Source organism: Syngnathus acus, chromosome 10 (assembly GCF_901709675.1).
Source record: "Syngnathus acus chromosome 10, fSynAcu1.2, whole genome shotgun sequence".
NCBI classification, from domain to species: domain Eukaryota; kingdom Metazoa; phylum Chordata; class Actinopteri; order Syngnathiformes; family Syngnathidae; genus Syngnathus; species Syngnathus acus.
Window position 1 is genome coordinate 15,102,603 of NC_051095.1, and position 27,260 is coordinate 15,129,862.

Sequence of the window (27,260 nt, forward strand, 5' to 3'; positions counted from 1 at the left end):
CGCGCTACCAAAACAATAGATGAAAGAAATGTAGAGGAGGAATATATCCAAGTATAAATATTTTATGGGTGCCAGAGACATATCCAATCCATACTAAAGAGCAGCCAAAAAGGTGGACAGAGACCAGAGTGCTGCCAAAGAGTCAGTCTTATGCCACGCACAAAGACGCAGATGGAGGAAAATGCGTATTAGCAAGCCAACATTTTTGTTCTCAAAAGATGCAAAGAGAGCACATTCCCAATATGAGCCCTCTAATTGTGCACATTGCCTGACAGTCACCATAAATAGAGACAGACAGCGGGCTACACAGAAGAGAAAGGAGGGGCTGCTGCTGCTGAGGTTGAGAAAACACATTGGTGCAAGTAAGCGCGTCAATTTAAAAAAAAATCTGCCCTCAAGGATTTGAAGGGCGAGGGTGACAGAAGGAAATGTTGGCACAAAGAAGCAGGTGATGGGGAGAGAGGCAAGACAAATTACTTCAGTCAGAGAAGAAGGCCGCTCTACCTGCTCCCTTCCCTCTAACTCATGGGAAGTAGGCCAGAGCTACACAGCTAGATTAATGAGAAGTGATGAGGAAGAGTGAGATGGAGGCTGGTCCTCACTGGCAACAACTCAGAGTAAACAATGCAAGGTTTGACCATAGTAGCCTCCTCCCCCACCTGCTTACCATTATTGCCTTTGCACTCTGTTTAAGTGTGAATACGGGCCTTGTCAGGAGAGTCAGTGCTAAATACAGTCATCTGGTTGATAATATTTGACAAAAATATCAAAGGATTTCTAAACCTCGGAGCCCAAATGAATCAAAATGGCCCGTTTTCCTTCCTGCTCTGCCCGATCCAATCCACTGCCCTGCTGCTGACAAGACAATTAACTACCGCGTTCACCTCGCCACATGTCTTGGCAACCATTGTCCATGGCAGCACCGGAGTTATGTCTCATTCAGGGGCACAGCGAATTGGGGGGTTGAATAGGACGGGCTACTGTCTGTGTCACTATCGTTCTGCCTTCCTTATTATTGGCGCTTATCCACCATTGTGACCATTATAGGCATGGGTAATATGGCCTAAAACTCATCACATTATAAAGTTAATCCTTTCACTCTAATGATATGAGCCAGGGTGTAAAAGGTAGTAAGGAACATTAGAAATGGGTTACTCAATTATGAAATTGTACAATTTCCTATTAAATGGGGCAGAAATAGATTTTATTCAAATTTGCATGAAAAACAATCTGCTTTTTTTTCATGTAATGAAATAATTTAGCAAAAAAAAAACAGTAGCCCTAAAGCTAATTCATTAAAAACAACACTGATACAAGTATTCAATATATTTACTAAGGGCCGTATATTAAGTATTAAATAGTTAAGAATCATGTAAACTGTAATCCGGTTAGTCATGACACTGTGAAACTGCACCAAATGTGTGTATGCCAGGAGTGTAATACACAAGTTGCTTTGGAAGGATTAACATGGAAAGAATTAGAGGAAACCGTAAAATGATGTGACTATATCATTGATCTGACGTTGCGCCCTATACGGGACCATTCATTAAACGTAGGAAAAAGTAAAAGCGATGATTGCACATTTGTATTCTGTCCACTCTTTCTTTGACATAATCAATTTTCAGCACATCTGCAACAACAAACATGGTTGCCGATTTAATTTATTTTTTAAGGTTACTTCAGAAGCTTCACTTTCTTTTTTGCTGTAAAGCCAGTTCTTGCATTCATCAGTATTGAATTGAAATGTGCATTCCATTTCATGCATTCATGGGAACTGCTGTGATTATGCCTTGGGTGCTACGAAATAGGGTGGGACATTGCGCCAAATTCCCACTTCAGCTTCCTATACCAATAGGAATGCACAACACAAGTCAGTAGATTCTGTTGAGCTGCAAATACTTCCACCGTTTAGTTGAGGCCGTAGCAGGAATTCAACTGTATGTATGCACTTTCAGATCATTTTGCCCTTTAAAACAATGAGATATCCTCGGTACTCATCATAACAATATCCTCTGAGTGACTATGGAAAAAGTAGGCAAGACGGGAAATGCTTTCTGCAAAGAGGGAGCTCAGCCTAAATGTATATTAGATTGAATCCTGTCAGATTCGATCAACGCAAAGGTTCTCAAAAATAACAGCTCATGAGACCCTGCTATTGTGGCATATCCATAATTTCACTTTGTGGCGATAATTAGTGCCGAGATGAAAACAAAACAGAATCATTTTTAATGCTACTTAAGCCCGGCGAGCTCAAGCAGAAGCTATACGGTCGGGAGGCTCTGGAAATATCATGATAGTGTAAAATGGATTACCTCACAGAGGGAAAAGCTGAGTGGATGAGCTTTGTGGGTGATGGGAACACTGCGGAGAGGTAGAGATAGCGCAGTAGGGGTCATTAGGGAATGGTGGAGCTGAAAGGTGAAATGAAGACATTGCTCAACGGTATTACTCCCCTGGGAGTGGGAGGAGAGCCGTGAGAGGAAGCCAAACACCATCAATAACCTTGATCACCTCGATGCAATATGATAAGGGTATTCCATTAAATTACAATAAGACATGTTCTTAGCATAATTTCCCACTCAAATAGTTGTCTTAACTTAGCAATGTCAATGCATTAGTTATTTGAAGCCCTATTGTTTTGTCATTTGATTTGTTTATTTCGGCAAGTACATAATCAACATTCGTTACAATTTTATTTAACATTGTTGTATGACTTGTTGAAAAGGAAGGCGGGTTGAAGTAATTCTGCTTATCGAGTCCCGTCCCGATTTAAACCAAGGATTTACACTGCCAGACGCACAGTCTCCATATCCACAGTATTACCTATGATGTCACTATAACCAAGAAGAGGAAGAAATAAAATAATTGACCAAGATAACATTTGATGTGAATACAGTAATGGCAAGTTAACTGGAAGTTTGATAACAGGTTGATTTGAAAGCGGCAATGACAAATGAACTGAGTTTTCACAAATTTTGACAGTTTGATTTGAATGCAACAGTAACAAGTTAAATCAATTTCAAGAGATTTGGAGTCACGATCTTGCAGGCACACCGGGCACCGTCCCCAGCATCAGGCGGCACCGACCGATCACAACGAATCGTCTCCCATGCTGGCCTCCTGTCGCTTGTCCATTTTGTCAGCCTGTGTGACTTTTATGCACAATTATACACAGTTCCAAAGTTCCTATGTCCCTTACTTCTTCAAGCTTAACCAAGTCTCCTATAAATCAATTGCTGTTGATGTGTAATTAACTTCTGTCATATTGATGAAGGTAAATGAAGCAACCTAGTTATTCAGTCTCTTGCTGACTGAATCCAATAGTTCAATTGTCCAATCACAAAATAAGTTTGACATTAATACATTTCTCCCTATTCAGGTCCACTGAGTCACTCACGTTCCATTCTCAACTTACATTCCTCATCCTTCTCTTTTCTTTCCCACTTCCAACCTTTATCATCAGATAACGTTTCAAAATCCTTTGTAAAATGTAATGTGATTTCACAGTCTACTAATAGATTGCTGTGTATATGCAGTGTTGGGACTAACAGCGTTAGAAGTAACAGCGTTACTGACGCCGTTCTAGTTTTTCAGGAATAGATGATCTACTCAATTACTATGTTAATTGTTACTAATAGTGAAATGTAGCATGCGAGTTATGCTGCTTGACACATTTCTGATGACTTGTTTGTGGCGTTTTGGGCGTGGCACACGTCGAGGTGCCATGCAAAAACAACTCGCGTCAGCCAGCCTTTGGGAACCTGTCGCATTATACGTATATAGGCGCCATGCAAAAATGCTACCGCCTCTCCGTGGACCAACTTGACCTGCTACAACCCGGTGTAGGAAGGTGGAGCAGGTCAAGTTAGTCCACGGAGAGGCGGTAGCATTCTTGCATGGCGCCTATATACGTATAATGCGACAGGTTCCCCAAAGGCTGGCTGAGCAAGCCAAAACGAGAACAGGTTTATTAAGTTAAATCAGGGGCGTCAAACTGATGTTTTTCGTGGGCCGCATTGTAGTCATAGCTTCTTTAGGAGGGTCATTATGACGGTCAACCCAAATCAATGTATGAGCACCTCATATTGTATACAGTAAAAGCTACAAAACAAACTGACAAATAACTCGTTTTCAAATCAGACGAGTAAAAGTGGTCAAATATTTTTAGAAAAAGATATTAAAAGTGAAGACAATTTGCAATTTTAGTCATGACACACAAATTTGATGCACAATTTGTCTTCGCGGGCCACATAAAATGATGTGGCCCCCCGGGCCTTGAGTTTGATACCTGTGAGTTAAATGATCACTCATGCTTCCACTTAAAAATGACACAGAAACTCATCTTCTTAATTCTCAAGATTTTTGATAAATCCTCTAATCTCAAAACAGTCATCACATGTTAAATAACTGTCAGCAAATTCATCATATTGTTGCTTTTGTCTCTCAAAACATGTCAACAGAATTTGTGCAACTATTAATTGTTGTCAATTAACTATCTCCTCACTAAATCCCTAGCATGTTAACCTATATGCACAAGGAAGACATTTACAATTCAGGGCATAAGGGGGACCAAAACAGTATTCCAAATATTTCCTCATTAAAATCTTATCATTTCTCATTTAATGCTTCATTAATCACTGATTGTTGACTTGATTTTAACCATAATCCAATCCCAATCAACTAATGCTGTGAAAATCTTTCAATAGAGCAAACTCAACCCTATCACATGTTTTAGACTCACCTTCGAACTGCAAAAATATCAACGACTTGTCACCATACACTTACTTCAATGGGACAGCTTTAAGTTGTCACTTTCCGGCTGCTCCGCTGTTTCAGTTTTTGGCAACTCGTTGCATCCAATCGCACATTCGAACCGTCACACAGCACACCGTACATACTTAACTTTAGGTCTATTAAAGACGGCTCAGAGGTATTTCAAAGTTGCACTTCCCCTGTGCTCCCTTTTATTAAAGCCGATCTGGTAGGAGGCGGTTACAATTCTCATAAATGTTTGTGTGTGCGTGCCTTGACTGGGTATGTGTGCGTGTCTATGTATGCATGCGTGTGAATGTTTGTGTGTGCGCATCTTGACTGGGGAATGTGTGTACGTGTGTGTGTCTATGTATGCGTGTGTGTCTTGTGTGTGCGCGTGCGTGTGTTTGCGTGCACGTGGCGATACTAATGGGCAAGAATGCCGTCTCTTTTTTAAGAAGTTACAAGTGTGTGTTTTTATATGATAACATTTTTACAATAATTCTACCACAATAAATAAAAGGTACCACACATTACACCATCCCCCCATTAGTTTACCATCACAGTCTATTTATAGACATGATATGCCCCATTTACAGCCATGGGAAGACTACATCTGTACAGTAAAACATTTGCAAGAGTTTGGAAAATAGATAACATTTCTAAAATGTAACAGCATTAGAAGAAGCAATGGGAGTAAAGAGCTACTTAAGAGCTGAAATGAACAAGATCCCAATTGCCAACTGTCATGTCAAAATTACCTGCACATCCATGTGATTACACAGAGGACAAATTAATCTGATACAAAACGAGAACAGACTGAAGGCAAAGGAGAAAGAATTGACCTCACTTTGGATGCGCTGCACCAGAAAAGTCCTTTGTTGGTCCGGACCAAAAGCGGACTTCATTTTTTTCGTTTGGCGCGGTTCCTATTCAGACTGTACATTTTGCAGGTGAAGTATATTTTATAAACACACTCTTGTGATGATCTGTGCTCCCATTGGACAGCAATAACCAAAGACAATGCTTTTAAAAAGTGGGTCTCGGTCCATTTCTTTAATCCGCACCAGGTTGCGTGTATTGACACCTGCACAAAAGGTCAGGACCAGCGTTACGATCGAACCCTGGTCCGATTAAAGTGGACCAAACAGTCAGGTCTGAATACACCCTTAATCTTTAGAGTGGCGCTGCAGACAGACCACTGTGACTGGAGAGCACAACATTGGAAAACACAATTTACTGTCTTCACCAACATTAAAAGCTTGAAGTCAGGCGTATGGATGGTCTTGGATGTTTGAATTTACGGCAGTGATATGTTTACATGTGGAAATTAAAGGATGAGCTGCAAGCAATGATTTTAACAGCCACCCGCCTCCTCAACTTCCAACAAAGAATAAAATGTACCGTTTCAAGAAATGGAGCACGCGCAATTGGATTTTCTGAAGGGAGAAATAGGCTTGTAGTGCTTCGGACAACCAACGCACACGGAGGTGGTGGCGGAAGACGGAAGTGGTGGGTCATTTATCATTTTTTGTCAGTTGTGGTACCCGGAGGCAGGACGCAAGGGGGCTTTCATATAAATTGTGTGTAGGTGGAATCAGCGTGGTGATTGCTGGCAAAAAAAAAAAAAAAAAAAAAAGGCGGCAGTGAGGGAGTTAGATCGATGCTGGTGGGAGTGACTGTTTGCTCCCATTGTTTATCCACTGTCAACTTGTGATCCTGGCGAAGGACGAAGAGTGAGCATGGTGACCGGGCACAATGTCTCCACTGGGGCCCGGGGTTTTAATGGTTCTCACCATGTAGACAACAGACATCACTCAGAGGTGAAAGTCATCCAGCTGGTGGACAAGACAAGTCTGTATGCGAGCAAGTAGGATAGGTGTGTGCAAGGAGCAATTAGAGATAGCAGTACTACTAGTTAATTTGGTAACGCCTAGCAGGTTCTTGCAAATGCAGTCTAATGTCAATTCAACTAACTAGTCTGGTAACGTTAGCCTAGCAGGTTCTTGCAAATGCAGTCTAAAGTCAATTCACAGCTCACAAACAAGTGACATCTATTCAATCAAAGCGGCAGAAATGTAGTGAAGGGTTGTTAGCATTAGTTATTAGGGGTTATTAGCAATACATGTAAGTGACTTCAAATAAATTTCAGAGGCCACCCAGGCGATTTCAATTGAATTCATGGTTCAATGTCATTGAGGGCACTGCAACTTCTCGTAATAATTTCTCGTAAAAATTCTCATGGGATGAAACCTTATAGTTATATATATTGACAAGAAAGGGTAAGCGAGGCTACTTGTCATGTCACGTATGGGTTTACATCGACTGAAGTGTCATTGCGCTTTCTTCGCTCGTCCAAACGCACGTCGTATTTTGATGACGCACGATGACTGTTTGTGGCGGGGCTGCCAAATCGTTTTCCCCCCCGCCTATTTAAGCCTCTTTTGCAGTGTGTTTAGAGGGGGTTTATTTTTAAGTCTAAGAAGAGAAAACCTAGGATCCTTGAACGAAAATGAACTGACTTTCAAAACCCAGAATGGCACGTTCACAAAAACGTCCAAAATCGGCACAAGTTCATGAACTTTCGGTAATTGAACCGGTTTAGGTCCAAAAATGCCGTGATGACAGATGAGATCTGAACATTTGATTTTGAACATTTGATAATATTCTGTTAACAATCAGCATAACATTTGAGGAATTTCCCATCTGTAGGCCATGAATGTGGATTGGCGTGGTTTACATGTGCAGGAAATCTGACGGAACAACTCCATGGGGGACAGAGAAGTTGTCGCCTCGAAGACACCCAGATACAGCTGAAGCTCGATTCTTGTCGTAAAAAAAACATTTTCAAGTGAAGTCCGATATAAAGACCGTACGAAGCTAAATGAGTAGCGCGTAAACATTAGCGATAGTGATTGGAAGCAAAAGACTAATAATTAAATGCAGAAATTAAGGCAATGTAAAAAGTGTTCATTTATTAATTGTGTTTTTATCACATAACTTTGCTGATGTAACGGATGCAAAGTGTGTGACTTTTTCTTTTTTGCATCCTCACACTCCCTGCAATGTGCTCACGCTCCCCGTCATTGCTTTTTGGGTGCCATTAATGATTTTTGCGAGTGTATGAGTGGTCTTTGATCTCACCCCGGGTCTACTGCAGAATGTGAGCGAGAAAAGAAAAGAAACCTAGTGACAAAAAAAATGAAAATTTACAAACCCAAAAGTGTCAGACGGATCCTGACTCAGCCAGGAGGCTTGACCTGGACCGCGTCGCAACGCCCAGAGGTTGTATTGTTGGAAAGATTGCCAGCACTAGACTTCAGCTGAGTGTAGCCGTTTAAAGCACCTCCTTTTCGGCTAAGCGGCGGAGGTGGTACCCCATACATGGACTTCAGGGGAAATGTAAGTTGAATGAACCCTTAGCAATTTCAATTCGACTATATAAAGATGCAAGAACAATTCAGCTTACATAAAGCCTGTCGGAGTGCGTCGTGTTTGCTTATGTTGGTGACTGAGGAAAGGAAATAGAAAGACGTGACATGGCATTTCAGCTGCAGAGAGACTGTTCGTTTCTCAAATCAGCCATGGAGAGGCTAATCCTTTTGATATGTTGAAGTAGTCATAAGTAGAGATGTCCATGTAGATTTTGGTACCAATTAGCTGTTTTTGCACATTTTAAGAGATAGTCTTTCAAATTATTTCCAATAGGGAAATTGTGATCTCTTCTTTCCATGACATCATTAACCAAGACATGGAGGGGAGGGGTGTGTGGCCCTTTTCCTTATCAATAGTAGGCATTTTTAAAGGCATTTGTTGTTTCATGATTTCTCCAAAATGAACGGATAAAAGAAAAAATGCTAACTTTTATCATTTTACTACAAACTGGGCTAGTTAGTGAAAAATGCCATCCTCTGTTTTCCCTCCCTTTAAAGTACGACTTTGAAATCCGTGAAGTCGATTGCAGTGTCCGCTAAACGTTTCGTTTCAAATGTTTTAAGGTTAGTGCTCACAGTTCAATAGAAAACGTAATCACAACAAAAGTGACCAAACGCCGTGAGACAGACTGTCACGTAGAATCAAAGCGTGGTGTATTATGTCGACTGGCACACTCCCGATTGAATAATACAACATTCCTTAGTGGGGAAACATGCTTCCCTCACCCTCCCTCCCTCTGTTATGAACAGATAAGAAACAGCCTGCACTGATCTGACTGATTTGCATAGCAGAAAAGCATTCTCATGAGAATCACATTGTGGTGGAAGAGCTGACACAGGAGATGAGATTCTGTTGTGCTGCCCATATTAAGCGTGAGATCAAACAGATAGGATTTTACCCTCCTGCTTTAAAATGCGCTCATAATAGTGCGCCTGTTTTCAAAGCAATCAAGGGGAGCGAGAAAAATGGATGGAAGTGGGGTTTACGTAAACAACGCACACTCGGCATGTACCCACTTTGTTGTATTTGTACGAACGGAACGGGGACATCTGCAAACAACGCATGTATCGTACACTAACATAACACTTGTCACGGAAAATTCAACTAGGGATAACAATTAGACCAAATTTCATGAATAGACTGGTTAAAATTCATGATCATGCAATGGGAGAATTTCTCTGAGTGATTTGGGTACTGAGTGTTGTACTGAGCACATCAATGTAACTTGGACAACTTGTGCCAAGAATACATCCTTCTTTTTCAGTTCACAGACCAGGTGCTGCTGAATCAAATGTACTCTACTTAACTTCTTTGAGAACAATCAATTCCACATTAAAGATCAGTTAATTGCCTTTACCGTCCATTCGTAGTCTGAACATTGTTTACCACAACAGGCTACTGTATGATTGGATAAGAAACATAATTGTTAGATTATTGCATTCACAATAACCTCGTAAATGCAAACAAAGTGTGTAATTTAAGACTTTCAGTATCAGTACAAATTGATACTACAGCCAATTATAAAAATTACTGGGCCATTGGTTCCGAGATCAATATCACGGTCACATACAGCCCTGGAGGTATTTTCAATTTGAAACCAAGGAGTTTCAGTAAGTCTAATTTTGAATTGCACAAACTGTAGGTGAAAATGTATAAATTGTTGCCTGCAAAACGGAACTGGGTCTCAACTGATAAGCATTATCTGTTTTTTTTGTTACTAAAATAAAACTGTTAATAACAACATTAACTTATTCGGTCTTATTTGTTAACTGTATTGTAGTATCTAATTCTTGGCCAAAACCTTGTCACATATTAAATAATAATAAAACTTGATCCATATCAAAATGGTTAAGGTGTTTTATAACAGCCACAATTGATGGATATACAAATGGTGGTTAAAATCAAATCGAAAAGTGCCATTTCTGTGTCAACACCACTCTGATGCCGGTGGCACTTTTAAAAGCAGCAGGGTTGTACGAAGTTACAAGGTTCTGTTTGATGCAACCACAAAAAAAAAAAAGCTTCATGGGTGGGTGACTCATGCTGGTTAGTATTTACCAAAGGCATGCGAGAGGAATCTGAAAAACCTTTGGGCCATCACACAAACAGGATGCTTGGTACAAGCCGAACTCTGAACATTACCCAAACGATGAAACTTGTGTAAAGCCTCAGGGTTTTACAGCGCCTGCAGAAAATGTCTGCTGCTATCAGCTGTCTGAGAAGAGCTGAAACACTACAAATTTCATCCTGATGCAAAATTCACTTCCTTAAAACCAAAGCCAGCTGCAAGCAAAAATTAGTTTGAAATAAAGCCAGGTATTGCCATCCCTCTAAATGCTCATTACCAAGATCAAACACAGCGCTTATAAACTTCTGTAAATGAAAGAAAAAAACAAGTACATTTTTAGAAGCCCTGCTGGAATGGCTTTATATAAGCTATGTCCAGACTTGAAATTCAAGGGACCTAGTCAAAGCTCTAGTCGCATACTGTAATTGCTGGTAATTGGCTAAAGATGTGTTTGATAACTTTTGTCCATATGGTGTATTATATACTTCATTGGGCTCATTTGCAGAGGTTGGTTACATTCATTAAGATTGTGTCTACCATTACATTTGGTGACAGCTCTGATATTTCATTTCATGTTCAGAATATATCATGCGAATCATCATCTGAGTCTTCTATTTATCAGCGCCGGAAAATCTAATTATATCCTGACTGCAGTGTCTTTTGGGCAATGTACCTGCCAGATCTTTTATTGGCCATCTCGCAGGTTGCTCAAAATAAACACAGCTCAGAGCACCGTGCCTTATCTCTGCCTTGAATCAAGATGGAATTTCAGCTGTTCACCTCTCTCAATGGTTCCGCATGGTTCTAGTGCCGAAGAAGCGGTTGAAGCATGTGTGGCTGTCACAGAGCTGACAGGTCAATCTGATGGTGGTCTATCGTCTCAGCTTTTCCTATTTCATCTGCCGCCCTCCAGCCTCCGATGCCATCTCAGCAACTGCAGGCAAACCATCCCACCTCAACACTGACACAGATATATATTTACCAAAGGGGGTGCAGTCACTCAAATATTCTTCCATTATATTTATCTCAATTTTAGAACTGGATTGAAAAAACCCTGCAAATCTTTCTTCAATTTCGTAATAATGAGAATACACATAATTAGTAATATTGTAAGTGCATCTGTCAGGTAGACTGTGCATTTTCTTCCACATCCCATTTAGGGTAAATTAATTTTGCTGTCTTAGATGTGCATTAACATCTTTGTATGTTTTCCTGTGCCTTGGATATGTGACTCCCCTGTTCACATTTGCACTTCAGAGCTAAATCATTCCTTTTCTTGCAGTCTGCTCAATAAAAGGAAAACATTTTGAAAACTGGAAAATTTATGAGCAGTATTGTCTAATTTTTCAAATATCTCGTCTCGTTCTCGTGGACTCAATCTCGTGAGACATCTCATTTCATGGGATTTGTGTCTCGTCCCATTCCCAATTTCTAGCGATGTGTCCATCTCGCCACTGCACTTTGCAGCATTAGCATTTGCAGTGGAGCAGGTTTTGCTCACTCTAGTCAGATGACCGTTCCAGGAAAAAAAAAAAAAAATCGTCGCATGCCTTGCAGTTGGATGAGGCTTACTAAATACAATACCTTCAATCCACGCTAACGCTTTCATGCTCAACAACTTTTTTAACATTAAGTTGTATTTGGACTGAAGGCACAAACTGTGGAAGCTTGAAAGAGACATGTCGTGGTTTTGCAATTTCAAAGCCGACGTAGGTTCATGTCTTAAAAGTATGGCACTTTTAGTATTGATAAATCATTATTACATTCATATGCGGATACAATAAATATATGTACAGTTATACCACAGTCTGATTTCACCTGAAAGTGGAGGTAGGTGTAAAGTTTTAAATACTGTAAAATGAAACACAGAAGGTACCAATCCAAATTTGACAAAAGGTCCTGCAGTGTAAATTCGTTATAATTGTCAACACTATCTGATTCAAGTTGGATCAACGGTACTTTTAAATATTTAAACAAACATGTGTAGGGCACACATGTTGGCTCCACGCCCTTGATTCGCAGAACGGCTGTGAGCACGCATTTCACTGCCGGGTTACAAGTCCAAACACGATTCAAAAAGTGTTAGCCGTGCAAAATCTGAACTCAGTTTTCCGCCACTCATCCACAACAGGCGGACAGCTGCCGACGCTGGCTGTGCTATCCGCACTCACCATTAAGCCTTTGTAACATTTTTCACTTGATAGGGCTCTACAGACATTTGCTGAGCACACAAACATTTTTCAGCGCTCTCACAACAGACCATCAATTGGGTCAGACACACATGCGCTCTTTCACATGCAGCCAGAGTGTCCATTTGGTGCTCCCCTTAGCTGTGACAGGTGCGGTCACGGAAGTGGGGGTAGGAAGTGGTAAGATGATCCAGCCATAAACACCCACTCCCTCTTCACCCGTACCACGATAGCTTCCCCATTCCCCCTACTAACTATCTCCTGAATGGAACCATCCAATCAGTCCCGCAGATCAATACTCCCGAGCCTTGGGATATACGTAAGGCTCTAAAGCCAACCAGAAGCACTTAAGGATAGGAAAGTCTGTATTGATTGCAAAGGCCTTATTAGATCTGGTGAGTAAGCTACGCAATTTTGTTGGCTGAAACCTTTGCCGCTTGATCAAAACTGGCTACACAAGCCCAAGTCAACCGTTGCTACAGACTTATTAGATCTGGTGAGTAAACTGTGCATTTTTGTTGACTGAAAACTTGCCGCTTGATCAAAACTGGCAACACAAGCTCAAGTCAACCGCTGCTGCAGATTTATTAGATCTGGTGAGTAAGCTACGCATTTTTGATGACTGAAAACTTGCCGCTTGATCAAAACTGGCAACACAAGCACGAGTCAACCGCTGCTGCAGATTTAACACAACCGATCTGGAGTAGCAGCTGTAGCACAGTTCATCGGTGCCAGGAGATCACTGGGTGCCACAGTGAATCAGCCCTAAGGGAGGTAGATGGCCAGAAAGAAAAGCAAACTGCTAAATGTTTAATCCCTCTAGTGAGTAAAAATACTAGAGACTAGTATGATAAGGTAAAGTATGCCATGACATTTTTGCTCCGCAATCAATTATTAAGCATCCCCTTTTCAACCCATTTAATTATACATCAATGTTAGGAATAACAAGGCTAAAGATGTCAATGTGATGCCACTCACAAGGCCATGAGAAAGAAACCGGATGAGGTGTGAGCTTGCGCCTTCAGCTCAAGGTTGGATGATGTCGACGGAAGCAAAGAAAAGGCCTTTGGGCTGTTTGCGCCTGCCGTTGAGCTGTCATTTGTGTGTACGCCTCGCCCACCGTGTGATCAGAGATCAGAGGGTTAACTGAAACTGTGGCCTATAGCCCTGTGCTTACATTATTCAACAGCTTGTTACAACAGCCCGCTCCCTGATCTCCTATACTGGGAGACAGCAATAGTGACTCCAGGGAGGGAAGCATGGGGACGCTAGTCGGATTAAGAAAATGGTATGAGAGGGAGAGCGGCTGAAGAGAAAAAAAGATAATAGAATGAGGGGAGGACCTGAGTGATGTGATGGGAAAAACCGCTGAGATGTGTGTGGGGGGGAAGGAGCCTCAATGGGATGAAAAGAATTATTGAGCAAAGGGAGGGATGAAAAAGTGGTGAAAGACAGCCGACACAGGTGGGTGAGATGCAGAGAAGAGGGCGGATGTCTGTCAAAGCTTGCATGCTGCAAAACTAAGCAATGGATTAACCTGTATGCAACAATGTAGGGCTTCTTTAATATTTTGCGGCATATAAATATATTATGGAATATTCATCATGTCTAAAAATGGGCATCTAATGATATGATGCAAGATATGTTCTTTATTCAGTTGCTACATTTGTCGGGCAGTGATCATAAAACTGTCATGAAATAGATACTACAGTAATATCACCCCCTAAATTCCATTACAATTTCGAGTTTTGATTCAATTATTTATGCATCTGTAATGGATGCATAGTTTTGCAAATTAATGTTGGTTGTTGCTGGATTAGAGATGTAGATTTCATTGGTTTTTTTTTTTTATTGTTGGGAAAAATAAATACATAGTTGCAATATACTTCTGGTGTGTGTATCTGTGATTTTTGTCTGTACTGTAGACTCCCGCGTATTCACAGTTTGTCATATTTGATTTATTTTTTTTTTTAAAGATTTTTCTTTTGGTGAAGGCTGTTTTCGGAGGGGTCGTATTGTCCCCCTGCCCCATCCCATTGGCTTTGGACAATGACAAAGTGGACACACAAAAACAACAACACGGAAAATGAGCACTGAACTGACAGTGATCATGTTTTTAGAGCGCCTCGACTCACGCCGCTGCTCAGTGAGTGGGCTTCTTTGTTCATTAATTGATTGGCCTTCCCTGCTGGGCCTCAGCAACTAGGTTAACACGGATCCATGAGGAAAAAAGGATTGGCTTCCACAGTGAAAGGCAATGGATAGATAAAAAGATATATGATAGCAGGGTGGCAATGGCAAGTGTTAATATAACTAATGGAGTGAGTACGAGGGAAACTATATTGAGCTCACCCTCATCTAATTAGAGCAAGAAGCTGATGAGATGGACAAAGACAACAGGAGAAAAGGTTGAATTTCATCATGAAGGGATGATGTCACTGTTGTACCAACTGAAGGGCAAGGCCACAGAAAGTTGGAGTGACGGCTGACTAGGCAAGCTGTCTCTTACTGTCATACTGACAAAATGTTGGAATATGCTCATGATCACCTCCCCTTGTGTTCACAATAAAGGGAGAGGTTTTTGGAATGAACTGAAAAAGATGCCAAACACTGTGGGGATTTGAGGCTTGTACTCAATTTCTTTTAGAATTACCTCATCACGTGTTGAGGCGTAGCACAGATGTGAATTAAGACCCAAACAAAATTGGTGGGAATCTGGATAATCAGTACACGATACAGCAATTTAGTTTTGTAATTATACAGACTAAACATTCAGACATATTTTAGCTAATAATAAAGAAACGGTTCCAGTTTGGTGCTTAAAAACAAAACTAAAAAATTAACTTTGCTAGAGCTCAGCGTATTGATTGGCCAAAATTAGCTCAATCAGATATTTTTGAGAACTGCATTAACACATGTCAACATAAGACAATGAAAATGACATTCAAAATCTTTATATTAAAAAAAAAGCAGCAAAAATAAATTCCTCTCGCAGGGGCTGCGTTTGCCTCTCTGTAGAGGATAAACGTCATGTGTGTATAATTTATCCTTCAGGTGAAAGAACACAGAGATGGAACTTGTGTGGTAGTGTACGTAATGGAGATGAATCCATTAAATATATAAATGTACACATATACAGCAGCTGTGTCCAACTCTTTTCTCCCAAGAGCATACAAAAAATGATGCGAGAGCTTGTTATAGTACATTCTTCACCTCTAATTTAATAAGCAGCATAAGCAATTAGTAGATATTGTTTGGTTAAATAGCAGCTACAATATGTGATGAAGCAAAAAAGTCAAGTATTTATCAAGATTGCGGGGTTGCGAGCAAGCTCTGTATCCCATCACTTCTCCACATGCAGAAACAAAACTAGACCTGAGGCAGTCTCTGAGTATGACTCTGCAAAATATTTCTGCTAACATGGCACTTCTATACCCAAGTACGTTGTGAAGGCTGGCAACGTGAGCCTAATCTAGTATTTGATCCTTTCACCTCGAAGCCATGCCGTCATACTGCATTACCAGCTCCATTAAGGCTCATAACACTTGGCCAGTTGACCAACTCTCATGCAAACCGACTTCTTGGTCACTTGAGGACAGCGAGCCTCGCATGAGGTGATTTTGATGTCATTAGCAGCAGGCGGCAAGGAGAAAGACAATTCCACTGGAGAGAACACAACCAAGGAACCCAATAGTGCTTTTGCATTGTATTTGTATTATATTCTGATTACAGTCCTAAATTACATTTAAAAAGTAGACCACCTCTTTCTGAAAGCTCCACTTGTGTTTTCCTTTAAGCCGTTATCACCAATTCAGCACTTCTGATTTTCCATTGGCAAGGTCTGAAGACTTGTCTTCCGTTAAATGGAGAGCCAGTAGTTTCACGCCCCACTCAGTTCACAACTCCTTGCAGCTTCCCTGAAGGGGAATCAAACAGCAATATTGTACGACTAAGCCATTTGATGTGTACAATTTCCCATTACTTTCTTCTCACATTCTAATTTGTTCACTAAAATATCAAACGATACTGGGCCTTCATGCTTCCTAGATGACATTGAAAAACATAGTACTTGATGTTTTGGAGAATAATCAAAACGCTGTGTGCGGAGCTCCAAATGGTCACATTTTGCCCCCAAAATTCAGACAGTGCAAGGACATCATTTACTTTGATCCCGCTTTCTTTATACCGCATTTAGGATAAGACCACTGACAAACGTCTGCTTCACAATTGCACAGTTGTGGCACTCAAGCACAAATGAGCTAATTTGCCAGCCAACATGTAACAAAGAACCAACGGAGATGAGCACCATAAAAGAAGGCGGGCTAATGTGTGTGGGAAATGGCCACTGTGGATTGGTTCATGGATGAAAAGAGGCCCATCTTGGGGTTATCGTGCAAATCTACAGAACTCACAGAACTCTTGTAAACAATGAACAATAGTGACGAAGACAGTCAATTTGCTGTGTGTGCCCCTAAACGTTCTGCATGTGTGCCTAAAACTTGAAGCCATGAGCTAATGTGCTTGTAGTATTAGGAAAAAGTAAGAAAGAAACAGAAACCAGTCCGTAGCGCTGATGTATGTCGTTTATTTGTTTTGTTTTGCTTTGAAGCATCACTTCCCCATTTGGAAGCATTAAAAAAAGTTTTGTCATACATGTTGCCTTGGTGGCTGCCATTTCCTCAGCCCGTGTTTTTTTGCAGTTTATATACAACGGCTGCGCTGATAACGCAATTGCGTCGAGTGAAATGTCACTAGTGCTCTGCTGCTTCATCAGGACACACAAAAGGCGACTTGACAACAGACGAGCATGCTGCTTTCGTAGGTTGTGGGGCATTTAGAAGGTGTACTTAGCCAACCAAGCTGTTGCCATGGCATGCTGTTAGAACTTGCCCAAGATAATACAGACAGGTTTATTGTGCAGAGGGAGGATACAAAAGAGCTCAAAGGTCACTTGAAATTGAAAACAGCCTCCATTAGGTCTTGCATGACTAACCTGTCGATAGAACGAGAACAAACAGTATGCTCCTACTTGTTTGACCAAAACAAGGCACCATTTTATTAACTTGTTAAGGGTTGAGGTTTATTGTCAGTGACACTTAGGATCCCAATTGATTACAATTCAGAGGGTTTAGATACATCGTACTTCCATTATCTTTTATTGAACCAGAATAGCAAAATGCATAAATTGTGATGACACATTTACCAACAAAAGGCATCATTTTTGCGAAAACAAGTCTCTTTAAATTGTTCATTCATTCAAACTGCCTATTCTCATGAGGGTCACTTGTTATTATGCTTGCGGATTAAATGTTTGCAGTAGCCTCGATCAGTCTTCTCACACACGCACACAAGTAAAATCACACACGCATTCTCGTCACAGAGATGGGATGTCACTGTTGTGTACGCCAAGACACAATTGGGGGGTTTATATGGGATTCCCCATCTACATCAGAACTTTTACTTTACCAGACTTAATGTAACTGAAAGTTGTTTGCACAGCGCACATTGGGACAGTTACGCATCTCTCTAACAAGCCATCTTGATGTATTGCAAATTATTTGGCAGAACAGCACAGGGTCAAGTCATGGACCTTTTTTGATACAAAAATCGTCATGCATACACACTCACTATAAAAGCTAATATTGTTTGAGGAACACGGAAAAGAATATAGTGCCCGAGATAGATTATATATATGAAATTCAGATGGTTTGCATTTGCATGTTCATGCAGCTATGAATTCATTATTTATCCCACCCCTAAAACTGGCTTTTCAGTTTTACTAATGAATATTTTACAAATTTTCCTTACCCATTTGGGCAGTGTGAGTATGGAGTTCACTGAATTGAATATAAAAGCCAAAAATGCTAACAGTCTTTTAATCTTTGCCAAGTTGCCACTGGAGACCAAAACTCGAGAAAGCCAAAACAAAAATGAGAAGCATCCCTACCAGTTAAAGATGGAGCCAGTTGAAGGCAGCTTATTGTTTCAAAGTGCTTCCAGAAGCTATTCTGCATTTTCTGGCCCATTTTGTCATTCTTTCTGTCCATCTTGGGTCTTCTTTCTCATTTTTGTCATTGCCAAAGACCTCCCAGTAAGCAACTCAACTAGTGTCAGTTTTCAGAATGGTGTGAGTCTTACCTGTCTCAATGCTTTAGAAATGGTTTAACTCAAATATTTGAATGTGCAGCGATGCTGAAAACATGCCAGCTCCCCACAGTGCACAGGGTACCTGACCAACAGCCTGATTATGCAAAGAATGAATCTTAAGGAATAAAGAGTGTCATTTCAGATTCTTTGTGGCGGGCTAATCTCAACAATTACATTGGCTGTGTGGTATCACCCTTTCAGTTCACACAGCAAACTGTGCAATAGAAATACTGCCGGAAGTATTTATAATTCAACTACCACTAAAATGTACACTAAACTTTCCTTGGTTGTTATTCTTATTTTTTTTGTGTGTTGGTTGTCGGCATTTCTAAGTTAAATTACTTTAGCCTGGAAGCAACTGTAGCTTAAAGGGGCGTATTAACTTGTCTGAAACCAGAACTGTTGATTCAATGTCAACAAGTTTGTGGTCTGAAGAACTCGATGTGGAGTTGAACGACATCCATGCAAGCATCCGCTATAGCACAACTTCTCCAGAAAACTGTAAATACTTCTGCTCGTTTCTATTCACACACTTAGACTACATATGCAGAATTCTTGTCACGAAAAATGTCCGCATGAAGAATATACCCGTAGAGGAAGACTGTGATATACTTTTGCTCGGATCCGCTGTCAACTGACATTAGAAGAAGCTGATATTTACAGCTTTCTGGAAACAGCTCGCAGAAGACTGTCAGGCGGGCCAGGTAAACAGACTTAGAACCAGCTCACGCCACCAAGCGTGTAAATCACAGGGAACCATGCTCGTTTCTTATGTTTTGAGGGTAGTCTATGAGCAAAGATTAAATAATAAAAGATGATTTATTGTGGAAGATTAACGACACAAACCCAAATTAGCGACTCGAACCGCAGCAGATCATTTGGCCACACCTTGCGTAGTCACTGAAACAACATGCAACAGAAATAATACAATGGACAAGAGCTAAAGAAGTCTACAGACCAGAAAGGAAAACACACTTCTGCAGAGACAACAAACGACAATAGAACATACTCTGAACTCGGTGGACACCCAGCCCAACACACCAGAACAGCCTGTAATTGTGTTGTGCAGGACTAACCCCAGCAGGCCTTGCATGATGAATGGTCCCAGCGATGACTGCCTCCCTCCTACCCCCTTCCTCACCGCCGCCACTATTAGTTCTCCCTCTGTCCCTCCTTTGCCCACAACCCACCACTATTCAACTGCTGCCATTGCACATGATTAATTTGCATTCAGTGCACTTAGTCATTGTATTGTACTCTGACACAATGACATATTACAGTGCACAGCTCACCTCCTAAACACAAATAGTCTGGATTTTGAGGATCATGCTTTATTGCAAGAGGCCAATATTGGAATACAAGTGTGGGCCGGCAGTAAGAAGATTGGTTGTGACAGAGTTTCTGACACTTGAGTCACCGCTGCATCATTACAGGAACAGTTAGATAATGTCAATTGATGATTCACTGGAGACAAACTAATTAACTAGGTCAGCATGCACGGTAGAAAGAACAGAGCGAGACCTTCTAGTTAGGGCATGGAGCAGTCCATGCTAGGTGGGAGGGGGAAATAGATTTCTGAGAGAAAAAAATAGGGAAGGTGTTACTCCACCATACATCCTGAGGAAAGAGACAATGCATAGGAAATGGGCTCCCCCCACCCCGCCGCCAGCTCTTTTTGCCACAGTTTTTCTTTGCTACAACATCCAAAGGGAGCAAACGAGAGACCGGTTTTAATTTGCTACACTGTCTCTTACCATCGCCTGTTGTGCCTCGGGGTAAAAGAAATGGATTCTGAAATTTTAAAAAATATCGAAGGCACAAAGAAAATAAAAACCAGGGCACTGCTGAGAAGGCATCGGAGACGAGTGCGCGGGGGGAGTGAAGAGAAATGAGAACAAGTTTGCAGGGAGCGTATACAAGGAAAGATATGAAGCTGTGTGTTTGTTATGTGGCCCAGATACTAAGTGTATGCTTATGATAAACCAGCTCAGAGGCTGGGCCATCTGGAGCGGCCATGGGGGTGACTGAAACGAGTACATAAAGGTGGAGAAGGCAGCCACCATTGATGGTACACCGTCAAAACAAGGAAACGACCGAGGGGTCCATTACCTCCAACCGCTTCCCCTCCCAAAGGAGACCGGCGTCAGGCTGTGGCGGCACCCTGCCAGTTTTCCTCAGAGTCCAAGGAATACCTCAACAAAAGGCGAGCTCTGCTGAGTGACATCACTAGTGAGACAGGCAGCGCATGGGCGTGGAGGACGGTGCGTGGAAAGGCAGTGGACTGTGCGGGAGTCATATTACCGCCCTCAGGCTCTTTTATACCTGTCACGTGAATCGCTTTGATGACTCGACTGTAAAGCCACAGTCTTGATGGTAAAGCCACAGTCTTGACAACTTCAAACACCTGCTTTGCTGGGCCAGATCTGACGAACTGGCGGATAATGGAAAATATGAAAAGGGAAGAAACCTAAGAAGCAGTAGGCTTTGCTTAATGTATCACCAACATTATGTTGTCAGGTGTCTTGAATTTCTTTATCACATTCTTGACCAGATCCAAATCCACTCCCTGCTCAGTGAAGAACAAAAAGCGCCAGTGAAGCACCCTAGGGCTGTGGAGCCCGTGAGAGGGGGGTCGAGTTGCCGCGACCAAAAAACAGACGTCTGGCCGGCAGGCACATACAGCCCAGACACCTGTGCCCCATTCACTAAAAATATCCGGCCACATAAACACCTAACAACGGGGGCTGGAGTGCGTTTTGTGATTTGGGGGCTTGTGCATCTCACTATGCTTTGCAGTTGCACTGGTTTTGCTCCTATTCTCAAATAGTATATTCCAAGCCTCTTTGTCAGACTGTGGTACTTTTAGCTCGAGCGCATCCCACTGAGCGCAACCAGGCATAACCCTCACACAAACGACCGTGCTCAAAGATCCTGAAGAGAAGTGGCAAAACAAAGCTCAGTCATTTACAATCTCTAGTCGCCCACCAGTCTGGGTGCCACAGTGAGCCTCTGGGTTGCCAACACCTGTCCTGTCCAGCAGGGACACACATACATATATCACTCATAAAGGAAGAGAGAAAACAGGATTGGCAGACAGGACAGCGCCTCGGATCAGTGAAGGGTACACCGTTCAGCAGCCAGTAGCTAAACCTCCAACTGGCACCAATGCAAATGTTTCCATTTCAGCAATTCACAATGGGGGAAAGGGAAGGTAGGTCATTAACTGTGGTCAGGTTATTAAAATCTATGAACTGACCTGGACATGATCTCCACACTATGGTTTCCATTGTGTAATATCACCAAGCAGGACAGATCAATTCAGCTGTTCATAGAGTAGGGACTGGAACTGTATGGTAGCTGTGTAGGCTTTAGAAATAGTTTGACACACACAGACCCGACAGTTTATTCTAACAGTTGCTTACTTCTTGTTATTCTAATAATAACTAGACAATACCAATTAAGGATATTTTAATAAACGCTATCTGCTAAATATTTTGCTTGACAGCCTGATAGAGGTATTTAAATAAAAAAATACGAGGGTGTTCCATCATCCATGAGTGAGATTGGGTGATACGATCACATGAGTTAGCCCTGCATTTTTCAATTCCAGAACAGCTCTCTATCAATTATTTTACTTATCAACTAATCACAAAAAAATTGTATCCAAGTTTTCCTTTAAACAAAAAGGGATAATTGATGAGAAAAAATGCACAAACATTATCGGGATAGTGGACAAACGCGAGTGATCGTTTTTGTGATCATATGGCGATCACGTATGCCTACTTTTATCAAAGACATCAAGAGCGGTGACTAATCGATAAGAAATATACGTGCAAGCAAGAAATTTTAGCCACAATACTCAAAACCTAAAGATTCCACTCCAACAATTAGATGTGATCAAGACTGCTCACAAGCTACGGTGCTTTGTTTTTGTTGCACTGCAGCCAAATTCATTTACAGATAGGGGCCAACTCGACAGCAGACGACTTTTTGTGGTGTGGCAGCGGGCTCTGCTTTGGGACTAGGAGACAGGAAAGTGAACGCACTGGACACCAGAAGCCCTGCTTAAATGTACTCTGTCCAGGAGGCATGCCATGATGCCGTGACCTGGTCTGATTTCAACAATTTGAGGACTGTACCAGACACTGACGAGATTTTATGCAGCATGGATGTCCGGGCAGTTCATTATCTCAGAATAATGAGGTACAACTGGAACCTCGGAGACCTTGCCTATGTGTTCACTCTTCATTCTCCTCACAATGTCACACGCCTACCATGGCGGCGCTGTAAACATGAGCGTGTGACACACCTCTACTTGATATGCAGCCAATACTGTTTTCCTGTGAAAACAGGTCACAGCTTGAATACTGTTTTAAGAGGAACACAGAGATAGTGACTTTGGTCTAATCTCTGTAGAAGTAATTAAATGGGTGGAGTTAAAAATACAACTGTTAAAGGAACACTCCAGCAAGGATGGCCCATTTTCCATCCAAAAACACATAAACACTCCATCTCTGGCCAATGAAAAGCCAATTTTGTCTCACTAACCTTTGACTCTATCAGCGGCCGATCGCTAACTACTACGCAGCCTTTTGGCAGTAGTATAGACGCCAGTTAGCTGTGGGGGTTAGCTGGCAGGGTTGCGTGGCTATGAAGTCGAAAAAGAAAACTTTAGCGTCGTTAAAGGTCTTGAAAACTACGGTCCCTTGTTGTAACCTAGCGTCTTAAAACACTGACCAGTTGTCACCAATTTGATATACACAGCTCCTATTACTGTCCACTTCAAACTGTAATAATATAGGAAATATCAGGACAGTATTTCCAATATTGAGGTGAAAATGGCGTTTCCTCACTGGAGCTTAAATTTAATGTCAATAAAATTCAATATATTGAGCCAACAAAATTATATTTTCCCGGGTTGAAGTTGATGTAGTGCTGTACATTTGAATTTTGGTGACGATTGGTCAGCGTTTTCAGACACTAGGTGACAACAGAACATGACAAAGTAAGCCAGGAAACAACATTAGAATTCTTCCTGTCCTTCCTTCAATGACATAACTAGGCAGATGTATGAAAAAAGCAGCCCCCGTATTAAAGCGTATTAAATTAGTTTTTTCAGCCAGGTGAATATTAGTGCCGACATCATTTATATAAGAAAATAAAATGAAAAATAAAAAACCTGACAGCTTATGTGCTGGTGGGGTAGTGCAGAACACTGCTGTGAGTCCAGTTAGAAGCTCCAAAAAAGGGCTCTTGGGTTTTCTGATGTTTTAATGAGATCGGCAGCCACAGCACGAATCGGTGCTTCAGACAACGTCTGAGTGTACGTGTATGTGTGTGGTTCTAGAAAACAAATATAGGTATTGTCTAAACCAGTGGTCCCCAACCACCGGGCCGCGGACCGGTACCGGTCCATGGGTCACTTGGTACCGGGCCGCGGAGCCGCACAGGAAAAAAAAGAAAAAAAAAATCTTTTCTTTTTTTTTTTTTTTTTCCATTGACGATCAATTCATTCAGGTTAAGACGCTCGTCCCGGTCACGTGACATGTTTCCCCCCAGTCGAGCCCGCAAAGCTAGCAAAAATGAGTAAGAATTTATTTTGAAAAATATTAAAAATTTGGCGAATCTCTCCCAATTACATCTGTCGGTGCATCTGAAAAATAAGGACTCTTGAAACAGGGCGCTCGTCTCGGTCACGTGACATGTCACCACAGTCAAGCCCGCGAGGCAAGCAAAAATGAGCAAGAAACAGAGAAGTTTGGAAAGCTTCTTCGGAAAGGGAAAAACGTCCAATGAGGACACTGAAGAAGAAGAGGCTACGACTTCTAAGAAAAGGAAAGCTGCATTTAAAAGAACATTTCTGGAGTCCTACTTAAAATATGGATTTATCGCCACAGGTGACTCTGACGCGCCAAGTGCACTCCGCATATGTGGCGAAAGGCTAGCTAACGAGGCAATGAAGCCTTCAAACCTGCTTCGGCACATGGAGACCAAGCATCCTGCATTTAAAGACAAACCTTATTAACCACTTCGGGTGTCATTGTCTCCGATTACGCCTAGATGGGAACGGCTCATTTCTGAGAAAAGAGCTCGGTGCTCCCACTAATTCAACGTTTTATTTTTATGTGGTTTATATTTGTTTTTATGCCAGTCGTATCATTTTATTTCATCCTATTTATATATATAAATATTTAAATAATAAATATATAAATATATTTATTTATATAAAGGCCGGTCCGCGAAAATATTTCTGACACGTAACCGGTCCGTGGTGCAAAAAAGGTTGGGGACCACTGGTCTAAACGATGTAGTAAATATCACAACACAATATATACATAAGATAGTGTAGCTTAAAGTTATACACACGAATGCAAACCACGATGATAGCTCTCGCAAACATGCTCAAGGACATTACGTATCACTAACTGGCAGGCAAAGAGGCAGGTATTTATACAACAAAAAACAACGTGTCGCACTTTCCTTACGCACAATCTGAAGTAGGGTAAACTGTACTCGGCTGAACTCAAGTTAAACTACGTATATGAACAGTCAGAACTCGCAAACTATAGCCAGTCTTCGGCTTTTTGCTAGTCCTTCAACATACGACGCAGCTCGGGCTCTAAGCTCCCCCCCTTAAAGGAGAGTCTCACAGCGCTTGAGCAGCCTTTTCTAGTTTTACATTTATTGACGATGTTCAGCCCATCCAACGAAGCCTTTCGGCTGTTGAATCAAACGTACATGATAAAATATGTATCGGCACTATATTTTGCTCACAGGCTCCACCTACAGTTAGAAATTTTGATTTATTTTTAAACCACGGTGGTGAGAAGCTATAGATGGCCCACATTTTTACTGATGACGAGGTGAAAGAATATGTGTGGTCTCAGCCAGGCCTACTGGACAACTGGATAAACATGAAGCTAGCCACCACCCCAATTCATGTCCACCTGTCTGCCCTCCTTGATCACACTGCCGAGCAACGGCTATTAGGCCAAAACTAACGACACACAAGCTATATATTGTGCGAAATGGCCATGTATGAGAAGATAACTTTGGAAATCCTCAAGTTGTTATCCACAATAGCAAAAATATCAAAGGAAGCCGAAGACAATGTTACATAAGACTAATTGGCATATTTATCCGAGTCCTTAAGTCAGAAAAGGCGTGCCGCTATGCACTTATTGGTCTGCACAGATTTTCCCATAGACTTAATAGTAGTGTCTGTTGTGCACCTTCATGAAATGGGTGAGTCGGCATTTAAATGAGGGTGGGGCGGCATTTAAATGAGGGAGTTGCCTGTCAAATCTTGTATTTGGTTACGCAGGTGGGTGTTTCAAAACCCAAGACAGGAAAATCCACATGTTTTAAAAGTGCATAAGACTTCAGTGCCAACGGGAGAATACGCCTCTCAGTGTGCACGCACACACGCACGCATTCACACGGTTAACCTAAGAAACGAGTCGGCCGAATGGCTAAATGGAGATGGGGGGGGGGGGGGGGGGGGGTCTAATCATACCTGATGACTGATAGCACTTATGATGAGTACAGGGTTAGAATATCCTACAGTGAAGTGGTGCATTCTTATTACTGCCGGTCTACATCTCAGAAAATGGGTTCTTTAGCGGGACAGAGCTCGCCAAGAGAGCGAACAAACTGCACCTCAAGAGTCCATCCTAATGGCTGAGATGAAGTCCATTAATACCTGCCTACTTGTTTTTGATAACTAAATAAAACAGCACTTTGAGGCAGTGGTGCGAGAAGCTTTTAGGTAGTGCTGTGTCATATGGACAATTCGATAATAATACCGTAATTTTCGGACTATAAGTCGCGTTTGTTTTCATAGTTTGGGTGGGGGGGCGACTTATACTCAGGAGCGACTTATATACATATATGTTTTTTTTCACTTTTTTGGGCTGGTGCGACTTATACTCCGGTGCGACTTATAGTCCGAAAATTACGGTAATAATTATTATTATCTTTATTAGCACTTTTACTGGTTAAATGGTAGATCATACAGACCTGAATGTTACTTGAAGCCCTTTGGTATTGTGGTTGTATCTATTTTAAATATTTACACTTTTTGACTCAAAAATACTTATGCTTTCTTGATCTAGCAAGATTGGGTTTTGATCATTGGAAAATACTGACTGACGTTCTAGTGCAGGATCTCCCAAACTTGGTTGGGCCCTAAAATGGGTCGCAGTTCAATTTCTATTAGGGTCGTAAATTGTCGGGGTAAAACAATTAATGCTATTTCTATTGCTTATCATGCAGGCACTCTCAATTTCTTGGCAAAGATTTTTGATTCATGCTTCGTGTCGTAACAGCATGTCAGATGTGATCTTCATTCATTGATACTTTTTATACATTAAATAATTTCATTAGTTTGGGTCTAACGGTGAACCAAGACGAGTCTTGAGCTTTAAAAAAAGAAAAAGAAAGGTTGAGAGAGTTACACAAGTGCCACATTGCTCGAAAGTAGCAAAGAGTGACCAGGGGAACAAATCTAAAAGGGGATAGAAGACATATTTTCCCTAAATTTCCAAACTCCTCAGAAAACCAGAGGCGATTGGACCACAACGGTCGTACTTTTAGACTCCAATCTTGTGCCTTCTGATGAAATACGACTCCCTTGTCGCAGTTATTCATCTGGATAGGGGAACCTCTGG

General features: G+C 41.5%; 1 protein-coding gene across 1 annotated transcript in view; it reads right to left on the reverse strand.

The window, feature by feature from the left end:
- LOC119129099 (bifunctional heparan sulfate N-deacetylase/N-sulfotransferase 1-like) overlaps nucleotides 1–27,260 on the reverse strand; it is a 45,541-nt gene that overhangs the window by 13,526 nt on the left and 4,755 nt on the right.